At 40.9% G+C, this 17,748-nt stretch overlaps 1 long non-coding RNA gene across 2 annotated transcripts in view; it reads right to left on the bottom strand.

The window, feature by feature from the left end:
* Positions 1-15,994, bottom strand: part of LOC145717782 (uncharacterized) — a 93,921-nt gene extending 77,927 nt beyond the window's left edge. Inside the window, exon 1 of one of the 2 annotated variants that reach the window (XR_014141196.1) lies at positions 15,415-15,994. This is a non-coding gene — a long non-coding RNA (uncharacterized LOC145717782). Of the gene's footprint in view, positions 1-14,492; positions 15,383-15,414 lie in introns of those variants that run through there. The other variant, XR_014141194.1, reaches the window with a different exon arrangement.
* Positions 15,995-17,748: the final 1,754 nt, after the last annotated feature.

Here is a 17,748-nt window from a genome sequence, read left to right as displayed (position 1 = left end):
TTTCTCTCTCTTCTCCTTCTGGGACCCCATATAATGCTAATGTTAGTATACTTGATGTTGTCCCAAAGGCCCCTTAACTTAGCCTATCCTCATGTCTTTTACTTTTTAATTCTTCTTTACTGGTAAAGCTTGGGTGTTTTCCATCACTCACTCTTCCAGACTGCTGTTTTGCATCCTCTAAGCTGGTGTTGATTTCCTCTAGTGTATCTTTTATTTCAGTTATTTTATTCTTCAACTCTCATTGGTTCTTTTTGTATCTCTTTGTTGAAGTTCTCACTGAGTTCATCCATTCTTGTCCTTTCTGGTGAGCATCTTTGTGACCATTACTTTGAACTCTTTGTCAGGTAGATCGCTTATCTCTGTTTCATTTAGTTCTTTTTCTGAAGTTTTTTCTTGTCCTTTTGTTTGGAGCATATTCTTGTCTCATTTTGTTTCACCTTCTGTTTCTATAAACAAACCAACTACCTCTCCAGTCTTGAAGGAATGGCCTTACGTAGTAATGTCCATGTATACTGCATGTGCCTGGTAAGTAAGTTGTCTGGCTGAAGCTGTGGCAGGTGTGGGTGGGGGTCCTGGGGCACTCTGCACCAGGGCCGCCCTGGTGGGATAGCTGGAGCTGGTGAGGGCACAGGCTCGGAGTCCCAGGGTACTATGTTACAGGAACACCCTGACAGGACAGCTGGAGCTGGGTGCATTTTGGTTTAAACCGAAAGCAAAAGTGCAACACTGTGAGCAGTTTCCCCAAATTGGATTTGATTCAAGGCAGCCATGTTTGCTGATGCCTTTGTCTCTAGGTGGCATTTTTTTCAGACTGGATGGGCGGGAGAAGAGGACCTGGGGGCAGGGCTGGTTGGCTCTTCTGGAGCCATACTGCCATCACGAGGATGTAGTTCTACAAAAGCTCAGTGTGAATTCCTGTTGAGATCTAGCAGTTAAGAAAAGTCTGGCTAATTCAAAGGCTGAATTGATCGTGACCAACCTGGGCATCCTTTACTTGAACTCTGAGGCTTTCCAGAAGCTCTGGAAAAAGGAAGAACCCTGGTAGAAAAGCTGCTGAGTGAGGGGCAAGGACTGTAGCAGAACCTTAGTTTCCTCCCCCTGTGGGCAGGACTAAAGGAAACCACTCAGAGGGTTTGTCTGTGGGCCTTTGTCTCCTGGCCCTGCCCCCTAGAAAATGAGGCAGTTGGGCTGGCACAAGGTGTCCCTGTACTCTGGGGCCTGGGCCCTCTCTGTATCAACACAGTCAGAGTTGGGATGGGGGGATAGGAATCTCATTCCATGTGACATCTAACAGCAGCCAGTCTGCAACCTGGAGTTCTCGGGACACACACAAGTCTAGTGTTCCCATTGCCTGAAGCAAGGACAGCTTGAGAAGGAGTGCATGCCCCTCGGCCATGCCAAGCCAATAAACTCCAAGACATCAGTAGGAGTGAATTGATTACCCTCCAATTCAGGTTAGTGTCAGTACACAACCAGACCCAAACCAAGATTGGAGAAGAAGGCCTGGAGGTATTTTCTGAACCCAGGAGGTAATAGCTTTTCAGCTTTTTCCTAGGGCTCAGTGTGAGGGCCTACCCACTTACAGGGACCTAATCTCATTGCTCACAGAGGGAGGAAATGGTTCCTTTCACAGGTGGTTTTCCCCTAAGGAGGATGAGGCCCTTCAGGTCCACAAGTATTATTCTGTCTGCTTCTTAGCCTTTTACTGATGAAGATTCCTTATAGACTTGACAAGATATCCTCCTCTGGGGAGTTGAGCACATCCAGACCCCTGAACGCTTGCTTCTTTTAGTGCCACTCACTCTTCTGTAGCTGAGATGATCTCAATATACAACCCTGAGAGAAAGGCTGAGCAATCCATAGAAACAAGCTTTGGTATTTTGATCTTCTTTCTTCCACTCTGTTTTCCAAATCTATTTCATTTGAACGCTTGCATGTCTCCTATGGGAATGTGTCTGTGTGATCACTTTTTGAAAGGCAGCCTCTGGACAAAGGGTATGCTCATGTGAAAAGTTAACTGGGGCACAGTAATAATCCTCCAACAAGTTAAACCAACCGATACTGCTTCCCACACAAAGGAGCTTGTCTGTTTCTACAAATGATCACATAAACCGGGCAATACTGATGGCTTCATTTTCAGCAATTTGCTCAGGATATATTGGTGGCTGGAGGGGGAGGAGGCATTTGAGAACTTCTTAAATTCTAAATTTACTTGGGTATTGGTGATTTGAGAATCTATGCCAGTAGACTTCGGTTTCAGGCATTTTTCCCCCCTGGGCAGCTCATGCTCCATTCTTTTCCCCTTTCTGGCTAGATTATTTTCCTTTGCATTTTAATTTTATAACAGCTGATGATCTGTGAGATTATTTCCCCCTGAGCTCTAATACTGCTGCCAAATGGATTGTGCTGGAGTTCTATTTCCCAGACTGCCTGCCTCATGTACAAGGGGCAGGGAGAGGAGGCAAATGATCATAAGCCAGGCATTTAGTTGTGAGTCACTCTCTCTAATCCCGCCCACACTGGGTGGACACCAAAGCTCCTCCCCACAACTTCCTGGTAGCTGTCTGTACAGTCGTGGTGCCTCACTAGCCGGGTCTTATAATTATATCACACCTTTGTCCACATATCCTGGAAGGCCTCAGAAATGAAGGCAAGGATGCAATGCTTGGAGCCAGGGGATGCTCAGTGTCCCCGCCAGGTCCAACAGCCTTCAACTTCTGGGTCTTCCTGGGAGGAAATACCCGTGACTTGGGAATTCACCAAACAATTTCCGCATGGTGGCAGTAGTGCTCCAGAAACGTCTACCAGCCCCGCCCCCAATCCCCCCAGGCCCTCTTCTCCCTCCCTTCCAGTCTGAAAAAAACGCTAACAAAAGACAAAGGTACCAGGAAGCAGACCTGCCTTATATATTGCCCAGTTTGAGGATACCTGCTCACACTACTGCGATTAGCTTTCAGATTAGCTTTCAGATTAGCTTTCAATTTACATCTACGATCAAACTGAAGTCTAAACCACTCATTATCTTCAGATATCTTCTTTTGTCAGGCATTACCTTTTCACCAGATCTTGGCTTCACAGTTCAAGTCTTCTTCACTCAATGTTAGTTCTCTAGCATTTTCCCAATTATCCAGTTGTCTTCTAGGGACAAGTCTCAGGGAATCAGGACTAAATGGAAGAAAATGCTGGAGTTCCATGGCCTAGAGGAGACCTTCTCTAGTCACTTGTTCTTCAGGCCTTTATTTGGTTTCTTTGCTTCCCAAGGAATCTTAGGACACACTAGTCCTTCTATGTTTATTGGAAGGCTATTGTTTGCCTCAGATCCAAAGATTCTTTTCTGAAGGCCTATGTAACTCTTAATTGATTTGTGACACACCCTACATGGGGTACCAAATGTACCATTACATTTTTTAATGAAAAAAAATGTGTGTATTGATGATTTTTCCCATGTTTCCATCACTTCTACAGCAGGAGTTAATTTTTTTTTTTAAGATTTTATTTATTTATTGAGACAGAGAGGGAGAGTACGTGAGTTCAGCAGAGAGAGGGGCAGAGGGAGAGGGAGAAAAGAATCTCAAGCAGACTCTGCGCTGAGCACAGAGCCTGACACAAGACTCAATCTCACGACTGTGAGATCATGACCTGAGCCGAAATCAAGAATCAGATGCTTAACTGACTGGGCCACCCAAGCACCCCAGGCAGAAGCTAACTCCTGCTTCTCCATCTTAGAATACATAGAAGATTATTCTTTTTCTAGTGAATCTTGGGAACATATTAGACTTTAAGATTTCAACTGCATTCATGTCTATATTTTGAATTTTCATGTTGTTTTCAATGTCTGCTATTCAAGTGGAATTACTACATTTTATATACATTTTTAGTATTTTTCATACATATTTGTTTAGTAATGTGTTTTTACACACATTGGCATATTTTTTAATTTAATAATTTATTCTGTCAACAAAAATGTATTCATTTGGTGGATATGTTTGTGTGTCTATGTGTGAACTTTTAAAAATATGTGTTGGATCATACTGAATCTAATTTTGTCCTAGATCTTTAACATATTCATTATTTTACATTAATCCATATCCTTATATAATTTCCAATTTCTTAATTTTTTACTATGAGAATGATTTCCCCATATATACAAAGGAGATACAGGCCACTTTAAAATATTCAAAACTAAAGAGATTCTGAATAAGAAATCAATCATCATAATTCTACTCTTCATACATAATAACTAGAATTTTAAAAATTTCATGGCTCTTTTCCTTGCAAATATAACCTGAAGCTTTTATTCATAAGATTGGTTTCTATTTGGGCGCCTGGGTGGCTCAGTTGGTTAAGCGACTGTCTTCGGCTCAGGTCATGATCCTGGAGTCCCGGGATCGAGTCCCGCAACAGGCTCCCTGCTCAGCAGGGAGTCTGCTTCTCCCTCTGACCCTCCCCCCTCTCATGCTCTCCCTATCTCATTCTCTCTCTCAAATAAATAAATAAAATCTTTAAAATAAAAAAAAAGATTGGTTTCTATTTAATATGTATTTTTATATTATTTTTTGTTCACATATTGTATAATTAACATCTTGCCAAAATCTTTTCCTATTCTCAGGGTTTTGTCTTCCAGACATTAAACAAATAACTCCATTTGTTTCATTAACTTATCCTTGTTATTTAAGAAATATCCATGGGGTACCTGGCTGGCTCATTTGGTAGGGTGTGAAACTCTTGATCTCATGCCTGTGAGTTTGAGCCCATGATGGGTGTGAAGCCTACTTTAAAAATTAAAAAAAATAAATATCCATATACTTCATATATATGATGATGAAAACAGAGGTTATTCAAAATCCTATTTCACTCATGCATAATGACTATAATAAATTTGTTACATATTCTAGGAAAGTATACAAGCTATCTAAAATATCTCAAGTGTTTCACTCATCTTAATTATTTGTATCAATTTTATCTTCTTGGCAAAATTTACCTCATAATTTTCTGACCACCTCCAATGTGTTCTGGTTTTGCCTATGTCTGGTGCTTAACCATCATTCTGATACTCCTTTCCTCAACATTCTGAGGATTCCCTTCTCATATCTCCTCTATTGGATCTCTGGTTTCATAAAACCTGTATTTTCCTCTGTTTCTAAATCTTTTTTTCTTTGTTTAAGCACAAGCTATAGCAGCATTAAAAAAAAAAAAAAAAAAACCTACATGGGAAGTAAATCTTTAAGACCTTGCATATTTGAGAATATCATTACCCTTACATTTCAGTGGAAAGTTTCTCTGTGTATAAAATTCTAAGTTGGAAATAATGTGTTTTCAGAATTTTGAAGGCAACACTACATTCTAGATTCCAGGGTTGATGTTCAGAATTTCAAAGTCATTCTGATTACTTCATGTTTATATGTTAGTTACATGATCTTCCCTCTGTTATCAGGGTTCTGAAATCTCCCAATATGTCCTCCTCTTTTCACCCACGGTGCTGGCAACCTGATGGCCCCTTTCAATGTGGGATATCATATTCCACATTCCTGTGAAATTTCTGGGAACTCCTATTACTGAGATAATCAATGACATTTACAGATACACTCTAATTTTCTTAGGTTTTTTTTCTTTCTCATTTTTGGTATTACAAGTAAAGTCTTTTTCCAACCTCCTTGTTGAGTTTTGCATTTCTGTTATGTCATTTTTACCTGTAGTGTTCCTTTTCATGGTAACTTTATCTTTTTAATTGTATCCTTTTCTTCTATCACAGTTGCAGTATTACCTCTGGCCTGTTTGACCATACTGATAATAATGAATTTTTAAAGTTCTCTTCGTCCTTTAAGTTGGTCTTCTCCAAGATAGTTCTTCTATGTTTTGGTCCGCATCTTTTTTGTTATGGCTCCTTTTAGATTCCTGAGAGTCCTCAGTTTTCTACTCAATCCTAGACTGATTTAAATGCTGTTTGGAAACTCTGAGTGATTATATAGTGCTTCTGGACTTCACCGTAGAGTGATCTGGCTTGGAAGTTTAATTCCTCAGAGAAGGCTTTGACCATCCTTCCCTCTGGAGGGGAAAAGCTTTGTTGCTCCTGTTCTAGAAACCAAATGGAGAAGAGAACTGTGTTTATTAGCATCTAGCATGCACATCTTCACTTACTTGTCCTGTTTCCAGTCAGGTGACCCAGCCTGCCACTGTGTGTGCTGATCCTCAGTCCAGAGAATCCTTATTTTAGCCTTTTGAGAGAATAACCACCTGTATTTTCTTTAGGTAGGGAGGCACTCTGATCTTCTCATTATATGATAATCTTCTCATTATATGTCACAATTGCCTTCTCTCCTTCTTACTCGTCCTCTTCATCTTCTTTCATTTCCTCCTCCTCCTTCTTTGGGAGAGGTTGGCAGGCCTTTGCCTGAGATTTGAGAAACCAGATGCAAGCAACTGCCTTTGCTGCCTCTGGGCTCAGAGAATTCCTTCTAGCCTTCCTTGTATGTTTTTGCCCCCTATGTGTATGCCTCTGATCCCCTAGCAGCAGTTTGGGGTCTTCTTGGCTTGGCAGGGTGGCGTCCAACGCTTCTCCATTTGCCCTCCTTGCTCAAGCAATAGGTTCTGGAATCTTGTATCTGAGATCCCCCAGCAAGCACATCTGCCTCAAACTAGACTGTTCTACACACTACACTGCTGCTAGCACAGGGAGCTCAGGTTCTAAGGCTCCAGGACACTGCGAACAGGCTTGCATCACCCTCTGAAGGGCAGGGACAGGAGACAAACGTCAACAAGGCCTGCACTGAGACCGCAGGCCCTTCTTCTAAGCTCACTTGCACTCGGAAGAAACCAAAGCCCTGCCCCCACGACTTCCGGTGCCGGGGCTTCCTGGCCGGGAAGCGGTTGGTTCAGACTTGCCTCCCCACGGACCAGCTCCTATTCCTGGACCTCACCTTTGTCATATGGTTATCAGGCCTTTGGCCAGAGCGCCTGGAATAACTCAGAGAAACTAGAGAGGCCCAATTCGGGGCCAGGGCCTGCTTAGCCTCTCCACTGAACGTACCTCTCTAAACCGAAAGTCCTCACGGAAACAGCCATAATGGCGGAGGTTGTTTTAAAATGATTTCCTCAGGATGGCGGTAGTGCGCCAGCTTTGCCAGCAAATAGGCGGCCTCCTTCCCCTCAGGTCCTCTTCACCCGCCCATCCTGTCTGAAAAAACGCTACTAAGCGGCAAAGGCGCCCGAAAATACGGTTACCTAGTATCTTGCCCAGTATAAGAAAACCTGCTCGCAATGAGGCACTTTTGCTTTGGTTTTCATCTGAAATAAAACTGGGGCCTAGGGCGCCTGGGTGGCTCAGTTGGTTAAGCGACTGCCTTCGGCTCAGGTCATGATCCTGGAGCCCTGGGATCGAGTCCCACGTCGGGCTCCCTGCTCAGTGGGGAGTCTGCTTCTCCCTCTGACCCTCCCCCCTCTCATGCTATCTCTCTCAAATAAATAAATAAATAATCTTTAAAAAAAAAACAAAAACAAAAAAAACTGGGGCCTAAAACTAACCACTCTTTATCAGGCCTCTTCTCTTTTCAAGAATTCAGTTTCCACTAGGCCTTGTCTTCATAGTTTTGTTCTCGTTCACTCAGCATTACATCTACAGCATTTTTCCCTTTGTCAAGTTGTCTAGTTCTGGGGCAATTTTCAAGGATCCAGGCCTAAACAGAAAAAGAAAATGCTGGAAATTCAACCAGGAGGGCATCTCTAGGTATCAATCCATGTTTCCTTGCCTGGCTCATCTCTACTGCTCTTAAGGAATTCTACATTTTCTGGGTAAAGATGTAGGCATGTGTTGAATAGTGGGCAGCCATCTGCTGGGGCCTTAAGAGGGGTGGCCCACATCGCCTTCATCACTATCTGCCATCCACTGCCCCACATGGCAGGATATATATATTCCAATCAGAGGTTACTCAGAAGTCTCAGGCTCCCATTTACCATTTGGATCACAAGCACTTGCCCATGTCACTAAATGGCCTTCAGTTTCTCTCCTCTGACTTTATTGAGGGTGTATGTGTGTTACCATTTACCTCCTAGAGATCAGTCTGAAAACCATTTTCATCAGTGACTAAGATATGCTTGCCAAGGATTCAAAAATAATCATGTGTTGATCAAGATTAAAGTACTGCCATAAAACTTACTATGACCACTGATAACCTTTTGGATGATGTCTTTCCACTCCTTGCAATACAGAGTTCTACATTTACATTCATAAACAATAAATTTATATTAAAATTGGATGTTAGTACATCATAGTTTGCATAAGAAATTTTTCCTCCTGATTCCTGGCATTTTGAGAATATGATATAAAATTTGCAAGTCTTAGTTTAGTAAATAAATTACAAAAAATGCTTTTTATTGTCCCATTTACTTAAGAGACACACACACGTTTCTCCTTGATTATAATTTGACTCAGATTGGGTGTAGTTTTGCACAAAATCTTCTGCATAACCTAATATAAATTTCACGGTCCATATCAATATATATTTCCCCAATTTGAAATTTCTTTACATTTTATTCTAGAAAGAGGTCTCCCAAGAAATTAAAAGAGTGACACCTGCTGTTGGCAACCTGTTAACATTTTGAGAAATTATAAAGCCAAAATCAATGCCACCAATCAAAACTAGAAGAAGGGTGGCTCAGTCATTAAGCGTCTGCCTTAGGCTCGGGTCATGGTCCCAGGGTCCTGGGATCGAGCCCCTTATCAGGCTCCCTGCTCAGCGGGAAGCCTGCTTCTCCCTCTCCCACTCCCCCTGCTTGTGTTCCCTCTCTCGCTGTGTCTCTCTCTGTCACATAAATAAAATCTTTAAAAAAAAAAAAAACTAGAAGAAACAACTTCTAAACTGTTTTTGCCATACATTCTCACATCCTTCCTGTGCTCATATATTTTTTAACCTAAAATCTCAGTTCCTTTGTATCTCAAGTGTTCAAACATACTTTCTTCACCAATTATAGAGTTCTTTGCAAATATCATTAAATATTCCTTGGGATACTTCCAATTTCTTTCTTTTTTTTTTTAAAGATTTTATTTATTTATTTGACAGAGAGAGAGAGACAGCGAGAGAGGGAACACAAGCAGGGGGAGTGGGAGAGGGAGAAGCAGGCTTCCCGCGGAGCAGGGAGCCCAGTGTGGGGCTCGATCCCAGGACCCCGGGATCATGACCTAAGCAGAAGGCAGACGCTTAACGACTGAGCCACCCAGGTGCCCCGGAATACTTCCAATTTCTAATGTTGCTCTCATCTTTTTGCATTTCTTAGAATTAAGCATTCCTGCTTCCAAAATTCCCAGATACATTAGCCATGTATAAAGTGCAGTAAAATCACAAGTAATATCACTCAAGCAGACAAGGGTTTTCAAAACAGGGTGTCCTGAATCCTCTTTTTTTCTCTGAGCAATTAGAGATATAAATACATTAGGTCAAATGGCCAACAAATCAGGTTTACATCAGTAACTTCTTCTGTATATATTTGTTCTGGATTGGTTCTCAAATTACAGATATATTATTGGCTTCTTGAAAAATATCTTAGAATATACAGTCTGTCAAGAACAAATGGAAACACTTTATTCCAGATCCCTCTTTCACAAGGGAACCACTATCAATAAGCAGCTTGATGAGTATGTTGGTTTAAATGTTATAAGTGATATACAATTATTCATGAGAGCTAAACAGATTTAGTCTACAGCTCATCATTATATCCCCATATTCCCCAGCACAATGCAATACACGCACACGCACATACGCACACACAAACTCTAAATGTTTCTATGTCTTCAAATCCAGCCTCTTCACACTGTACGTGGAGTTTGGTGGCATGAATTTTTGACCCAACACTGGACAGTGGGTACTTGCCAACGGCGTTTACTATTTATGAACAACCCGATGATGTTTTATGGTTAAATCACATAGTATTCCTTCATTGTTGATCAAATTATAAGAATAACTTACATCTGGAAAAGAATCAGTAAATTGAGCAAATAGAAAACAAATGATATCTAACTCACAAGAACTCAATAAATGTCACTGATATTGGATCTATTGCATTCTGCTCTTTTATGTTATATTTATTACATAACTGGCACTGTGTGGGCACATGTGTGCAGACTGTCAGGATTTGCTGGTATTTGGACTCCCTGATACATATGGAATATCCTTGCAGTTTAAGTTGCTTCCTTCTATTAATGTTTTCTCAGATCTTCTATCACATAAGCCTCTTCATATGACATCAAATATGCTTTAGAGGGGCACCTGGGTTGCTCAGTCGGTTAAGCAGCTGCCTTTGGCTCAGGTCATGGTCCCAGGGTTCTGGGATCCAGCCCCACGTTGGCCCTCCTGCTCAGCGGGGAGTCTGCTTCTCCCTCCCCCTCTCCTCTTCCCCCAACCTTGTGTGCATACACTCAACCTCTCTCTTTCTCTCAAATAAATAAATCTTAAAAAAAATATGCTTCAGAAATTTGTATTTTCTGTTAAGCAGAATTTGGAAATACCATTCTGTTTGCATAACAATTAAGTCTGAGGCCTTTAAATCTTGCATGGACATAGACCTGTGCACATTTTTAAAAGAAATATAGATCTTTTGATAGCCTCTTTTCTTAACTGTATATTAGTATAATGTTGGTTTCTTGATTTTTTTAAAAAAAATTTCAAATACCAGCTTTTCCCACTTTCAACATTTGGAGATTTTAGACAAGTATAAAATTAAAACTTGAAGGCAAGCCATTGGAAACATCACTCTAGAAATTTAGTCACTGTTAGCTGTCTGTACTTTCCACTTTCCAGATACTTCGCTTATGCCTATTCACTTTTTTTAATCCTTATGTGTTTATATTTTCAACTTGAATTAATCATGTAGGTAATAAGCTGAGAAAGACAGGCTTTATTTTTCCATTTCATTTGTATTAGACACCTAGGATGGTTTGATCCCAAAGTTCCAACACTTTGCTTTTTCTTCCTGGAATCAAGGTTATGGACATCTCTCCTGATAAAGACTCAGAGAACGGGTTTCAATCTTTCCAAGGGCTTACAAAGACTGCCCGTTGTAGCTGAACCCAGAAAACGGACCCTTTGCCCCTCCCTGCTATCCACTCTTGCAAAGGAAACCTCAACAATCCTCCTTGGCCCCAGCTCTCTGCTTTCCTGTGGGAATGTGGCTATGTGATCACTTTTGAGAGTCAAAGTCTCTGGACAAAGGATATTCCCATGTGAAAGATTAACTGATGTCAACCAACTGACCTCCAAAGAGTTGAGCCAATTGACAATGCTTCTCACCTGGTAGGAGCCTGTCCAATTCTACAAATCATTACACAAACTGGGTGATAATGGCTTCATTTTCAGTGGCTTGCTTAGGGTTATGATGAAGAATGAAGGGCATTATGGGAGACTATGTCGAACTACAATTTAATGTGGTACTGGTGAGTTTGAAAATCTCTGCTAAGAGACTTCTGTGTTGCATGCCCTTTTTTTAAAAAAAAGATTTTATTTATTTGACAGAGAGAGACACAGCGAGAGAAGGAACACAAGCAGGGGCAGTGGGAGAGGGAGAAGCAGACTCCCCGCAGAGCAGGGAGCCCGAAGTGGGGATCGATCCCAGGACCCTGGGATCATGACCCGAGCCAAAGGCAGACGCTTAACGACTGAGCCACCCAGGTGCCCCGTGTTACACGCCCTTTATTGTCTGGGACGTGCCTGCTATTTTCTTTGCCACTTTTCCTACTGGGTGTTTTGTTTTTTTTTTAATTTTTCATGTTGAAATAGCTTTTGATCTGAAATGAGTGTCAAGAGCTGAGCGGTAGTTAGGCTTGGCAATAGTTACAATCTCCTGTTACTGGTCATGGTACCATGCTTGAATTCCTGGACTCAGAAAGGTGCTATTGCTTTAGGCTTCCATCCCCTGGCCAAATATTCTCTCTTCATGTAAACCGAAATATGTAAACACAAAATTCTTGAGTTTGAGGAATTCCAGGGCTAGGGCTACCTCACCTGTCACCCACAATTCTAACTTCAGATACGGAGCGCTGTCTTCACCCATCTAGCTTCCCCTAGCCTATGGGCAAGCCAAACTATTAACTCCAAACAGGCAGCTTAGTCATCTAATGCAGGATTTCCCAGCTATCTGCTTAGCTGAAGCAGAGTAATGAGGTCAGAGGGCACCTTACACCTTCATAGGGTACCTGACCATTGAGGCATGTTTTCGCAAATATCTCCAAATCCCCCTTGGCAAAGAACAGCCTCAAGGACAACTAGACCCAGCTGCTTCAGATTTGAAGAGAAGGAGGCCCAGCTCAAGGCCAGAGTCCACTCAACCTCTTAAAAGGCCAAACCTTTCTCAACTGCCAGGCCTCACAGTTCTAACACCACTGGGTTTTGTCAAACCACTTCCTCTTGGTGGCAGTATTGCTCTGGAAAAGCCAATTAACCCAGCTCCCTGGGCCCTCCACTCCCGCCCATTCAATATGAAAAAAAAGCCACCAAGAGACAAAGAAAGGAATCAGGAAACAAAGTTGTCTAGCCATTTGCCCAGTTTGGGGGAAATCTACTGGCCAGATGAGCTTTAGCTCCTAGTTTCCCTCAAAAATCAGAGGCCTAAACCACCTACACTCATCAACCAAGTTTTCAAGAATTCCATTTCCATTCTACCAAAGCTTTGTAGGTCTGCTCTTCACTGAGCTTTGATCTCCAACATTTTCCCATGTGACTTGCTTCAGTTGGTTAATTCTTAGGGATCCAGGGCTAAGAGAGTGAAGAAAATGATGGGAATAAGGGCATGGAGAAGAACAAATCTAGGAACCAGGCCACGTGGTTCTTGACTTATCTCACTGCCAGATTCCCTGGAATCCTCCATTTTCTCTGAAGGCACCAGGCCTTGCCTGTGGAGTGGGAGGGAGCCATCTGGCTGGAACCCTAAGAGTAGGGTCCAGAGCACTCTCAAGTCTGATTTTCATACAGTGTTCCACTTGGAGTGACAGATACACTGGAACATATAGAAATTCCAGTCAGAAGAGACATAATTTTGTCTCATGTTTTCATCATTTAACAATGGAACACAACCATATTCCAATGCATGTGATTATGACTTTCAATGGCTTCCTATGATTTTTAAATTATTATTATTATATATGTACATGCCACTAATTGTTAGGGATCAGTTTTGTAGTGTTTTCTCAAACATAACTAAAACATGGTGCTTGCAAAGGATTCAGAAAATAACCACTGATAACCTTTCACACATTTACTTCTATTATTTCAACACACATACACAGTTCTGTGTTTATGCAATAAACTACAATAAATTTACATTTAAATTGGATTTATGTAGGCATCATGTTTTAGATTCAAAACTTTCACTTGCTTCCTGGGTAGTTTGAAATTATCAAACATTTGGAAGACCTGGATTTTAGACAATACATACTTGCAAAGAACTACTTGATTGACTCATTATTTAAGAATATTAATTAGGTTCTCACTTAATCTGGTTTTATTCATACACAGGACATCAAATGTCTATAATGCGACCATTCAGGAATCTTATTTTGAGACTTGCCTTATCTAATCCACAACTAACACGGGAACAGATACTAAATACTCATTTCCCAGAACATTAAGGTTTCTTTTTTTATACTTCTCAAAATTTACACCAAATTTTTAACCTTAAAATTTTCCTTAAAAACTGTAAAGAAAAATATAATTCAAAAATGAAGGTTGAAATTGGTTGTCTCTGAAATTCAGTCACCCAGATGTGCATCCTAAGAAAACTTTAAGGTGGTATATTCACACCCTTTACATTCAGCTATAATTTGTCAATAATGTCTTCTTTTATATAAATGTAAATATGTATATAAGTACGTTGACTGAGAATTTCACGTTGAAAAGCATGCTTACTATAAAACGGACTATGGTTGTGAATATATTGCTTTTAAAAATGTTCGCTTATTTTACATATATATAAACACATTCATATATATGCATATATAAATAAATGTTACACACACAGGTATGCTTCTCTTTAAACATAACTGGACGCATACTGGGTACAGTTTTGCACAGTCTTGAGCACTACCTTAAACCTCTTGCATACTTGCCTATCAGTATATATTTTTGAGTGCTTGAAAATGTTTTTGTTTTGCCCTAGAAGACCTATCTACTCCAAGAAATTACAAAAGTTATACTTGCTCCTGGCAAAGCATTCAAATTTTGAGAAATTATAAAGCAGAAAACAAATGGTACCTCGATCAGAAGAAATAACCACTTAAAAAATATCCTTGCCATGCACTCTTATCTCTTCACTTTGCACATATATGTACTTTTAAAAAATAATGTTCAAATTCCCTTCTACTTTAAGCATTAAAACAAGTTTTCCTGCCGTGTATCTTGAATGCTTTTTAAAACATCATCAAATATTCTTTGGAATTTCGACATGTTTTAAAATTTTGCCACCTATTTTTGCATTTCTAGAAACAATCATGCTTCTTTTTTACAATGTACCTGCTACAACAGCCAAGTATGAAGATGTGAAGCGAGGTCACAGGTAATGCCACCTCCAGCAGACAAGGACTTTTGAAATGTGGGTTCATCTTCAATCCTCTTCACTTGGTTTTGGTTCCCATCAGTTTGTGCAAAGTCTGATCTTGTAGCAGAAGTGCTAACAGTACTTGGCTTGGCCAGGTAGCTTCGTTTGTCTCCAGACTCTCCCAGCTCCAATTTGGGTGCACCTGAGACCTCCAGCAAGCACACTGGGTCGTGCTATAAGCCACCAGGAACCGTCCTGTCCTCTGAGCTCAGGCTCTGCTACCAAAAACGGCCCAGGTCCCAGGGCACGGGAACGCCACGTGCTCAGGGGGGCTGGGAGACCCACAGGCCCAGTACTTTGTTACTGGTTTCCTCTGGTCCCGCCCACACAAGGCGAATACCAAGACCCCACCCCACGACTTCCTGTGCCCCGACTTCCTGGCGGATGCTAGCAGCCTTGCCTCCCCACCAGCCACCTCCTACACCTGGACCCCACCTTTATCCAGGGCTCCAGGTAGGCCTTTGGTGGAGGTCCTGAGCTCAAGCTCCAGCCGGCCCCTCAGCCTCCCCACTGAATGGACCTTTCCAAAGTAAAAGTCATTTCAGAGAAGCAGCCTTGGGGCTTTTTCCAGAGATTTCCTCACGATGGCAGTGTTGTTCCGGAAATTCTATCTAAGACTGCCCACATGCCCTCTTCTCCCGCCCAACCGGTGTGAAAAAAATATGACCAAAGACAAAGGCGGCAGGAAATATGGCTTCCTTGCTTCTTGCCCAGTTTGAAGAAACCCGCTCACACTATTGTGGTTTTGCTTTTGATTTCCATCTGCAATCACACTGGGGCCTAAACCTACAGTCTCATCAGGCATCTTTTACGTTCAAGAACTCAATTTCCACTTACCTAGTCTTTGCCCTTCTACTTTTTCTTCACTCAGCACTATAGCTCCAGTGTTTTCTCTTGGGACCAAATTGTCTTGGGATATCAGGGAGCAAACCTCAGGGATCCAGGCCTAAGGGGGAAAAAATGGTTGCACCTAAGGGCTTGGAGAAGAGCAAATCTAGGCACCAATACAAGTGGTTCTTGACCTGGCTCCCTTCCCAAGTTCCCTAGGAGTCCTCCTCCATTCTCTGGCAAGGGCACTAGGCCTTGGTGTATTTAGGGAGAAGCAATCTCTTTGTCTGGAACCCTAAGAAAAGTATCTAGATGGCTCTCAAGACTGCATGCTACACCTGGAATGATACACCTACTCAAATATGTATACATTCCAGTCAGAGGGGACATGATTTAGCTTCATGGTTTCATCATTCAACATTGGAACACAGGCAAGTTCCATGTTATTACATGGTCTTCAGTGGCTTCCCTATGATGTTATTGTGTATGTGCATGTTAGTGACTATCTCTTCGGGATCAGTTATATAGCATTTTCTCATAAGTAGCTAAGACATGGTGCTTGCAAAGGATTCAGAAAATAACCGCATGCGGATCAAGAGTAAAGTGCTATCATAAACATTTAGATTTTGTTTCAGTGCATACAGAAAAACTCAATTTCCATATACTCATGCATTCATTTCAGAAACAGGTATTCATACACAACAGTAAGTTTACATTAAAATGAGATGTATTTGTATGTCCTGGTTTGTATCATATTTTCATTACAATTTTTCAAGACCCGAGTTTTAGTAAATAAAACATTGGCAAAGAGTTTGTGGATTGCCACATTCAGTGAAAATATTAGGATTTCAATGACGAAATGTTCAGTTCATAAGACACTTATTTAACAACTTGAAACTTAATGCCTATGATGCCACCCCTCAGGTATCATGATTTGAAGATCTCCATTTTCTAATCCTTATTATGCTAACATATATGTATAATCCATATACATATATATATTTTAAAACATTTTATTTACTTATTTAACAAAGAGAAAGAAGCCACAAGTAGGCAGAGTGGCAGGCAGAGGGAGAGGGAGAAGCAGGCTCCCTGCTGAGCAGAGAGCCTGATGCAGGGCTTGACCCCAGGACCCTGGGATCATGACCTGAGCCGAAGCAGACCAGGTGCTTAACCGACTGAGCCACGCAGGTGCCCCATATACATATATATTCTTAAACAAATATTGAATCACAACTACACAAGTGTGCCTCTGTAAATATAGGATTGTTCTCCTTCTCAAAAATTTAACCTATATTTTTATTTAAAATTTCACCTTGGGGCGCCTAGGTGGCTCAGTTGGTTGGGCGTCCAATTCTTGATTTTGGCTCAGGTCATGATCACAGGGTCATGAGATCAAGCCCTGAGTTGGGCTCTGGGCTGGGCATGGAGCCTGCTTAAGATTCTCTCTCTTCCTCTCCCTCTGCCTCTCCTTCCCCTCCACCCCAAAACAAAAGAAAATAAAATTTAATCTTAACATTTTATTATTAAAAATATAACAGACTACATTACTGAATAAATAAATAAAGTTTGTGTGTACATCATTCTAACACTGTGATCCAGGTATATTCTATCAAATACAAACCCTTGTATTCTATTAAAGCTCCAAGGTGAAAGCATTTGCATTTTTTATAGTTATCAATAATCTTTCATCAATATTTCCCTTTATATTTATTTATTTACTAAAACTTAGATCTTGCAAAGTTTTTCACGATAATGACAAACTGTCTAGGAAACAGAAATGAAAATATGATCCAAAACATGACATTTGAATAATTCAATTTTAATGTAAACTTATTGCTGTGTATGAAACTAAATGTCAGTTTGTATATGTATATATACACAGGCATATGTCAGAGATATTGTGGATTCAGTTCCAGACCATGACAATAAAGCAAATATCAACAATGAAGTGAGTCAAATAATTTTTTTGGATTCCCACTGCATATAAAAGTTATGTTTACATGATACTGTAGTCTCTTATATGTGCAATAGTATTATGTCTAAAAAAAAGTACGTACCTTAATTTAAAAATACTTTATTGCTAAAAAATGCTAACCATCATCTGAATGAATTGGAATCACTGATCACAGATGGCCATAACAAGGATAATAATAATGAAAAAGTTCGAAATATTGCAAGAATTACCAAAATGTGACAGAGAGACACGAAGTGAGCGAATGCTGTTGGCAAAGTGGTGCCTACAGACTTGCTCAATGCAGAGTCACCACGAACCTTCAATTTGCAAACACTGCGGTATCTGAGAAGCTCAATAGAGGGTAGCACAATAAAATCAGATAGGCC

The sequence above is a fragment of the Leptonychotes weddellii genome, chromosome X (genome assembly GCF_054177405.1).
Source record: "Leptonychotes weddellii isolate Sample4059 chromosome X, ASM5417740v2, whole genome shotgun sequence".
Lineage (NCBI taxonomy): Eukaryota > Metazoa > Chordata > Mammalia > Carnivora > Phocidae > Leptonychotes > Leptonychotes weddellii.
The sequence above is the reverse complement of the archived record's forward strand: the minus strand, read 5'-3'. Positions and strand labels throughout refer to the sequence as shown.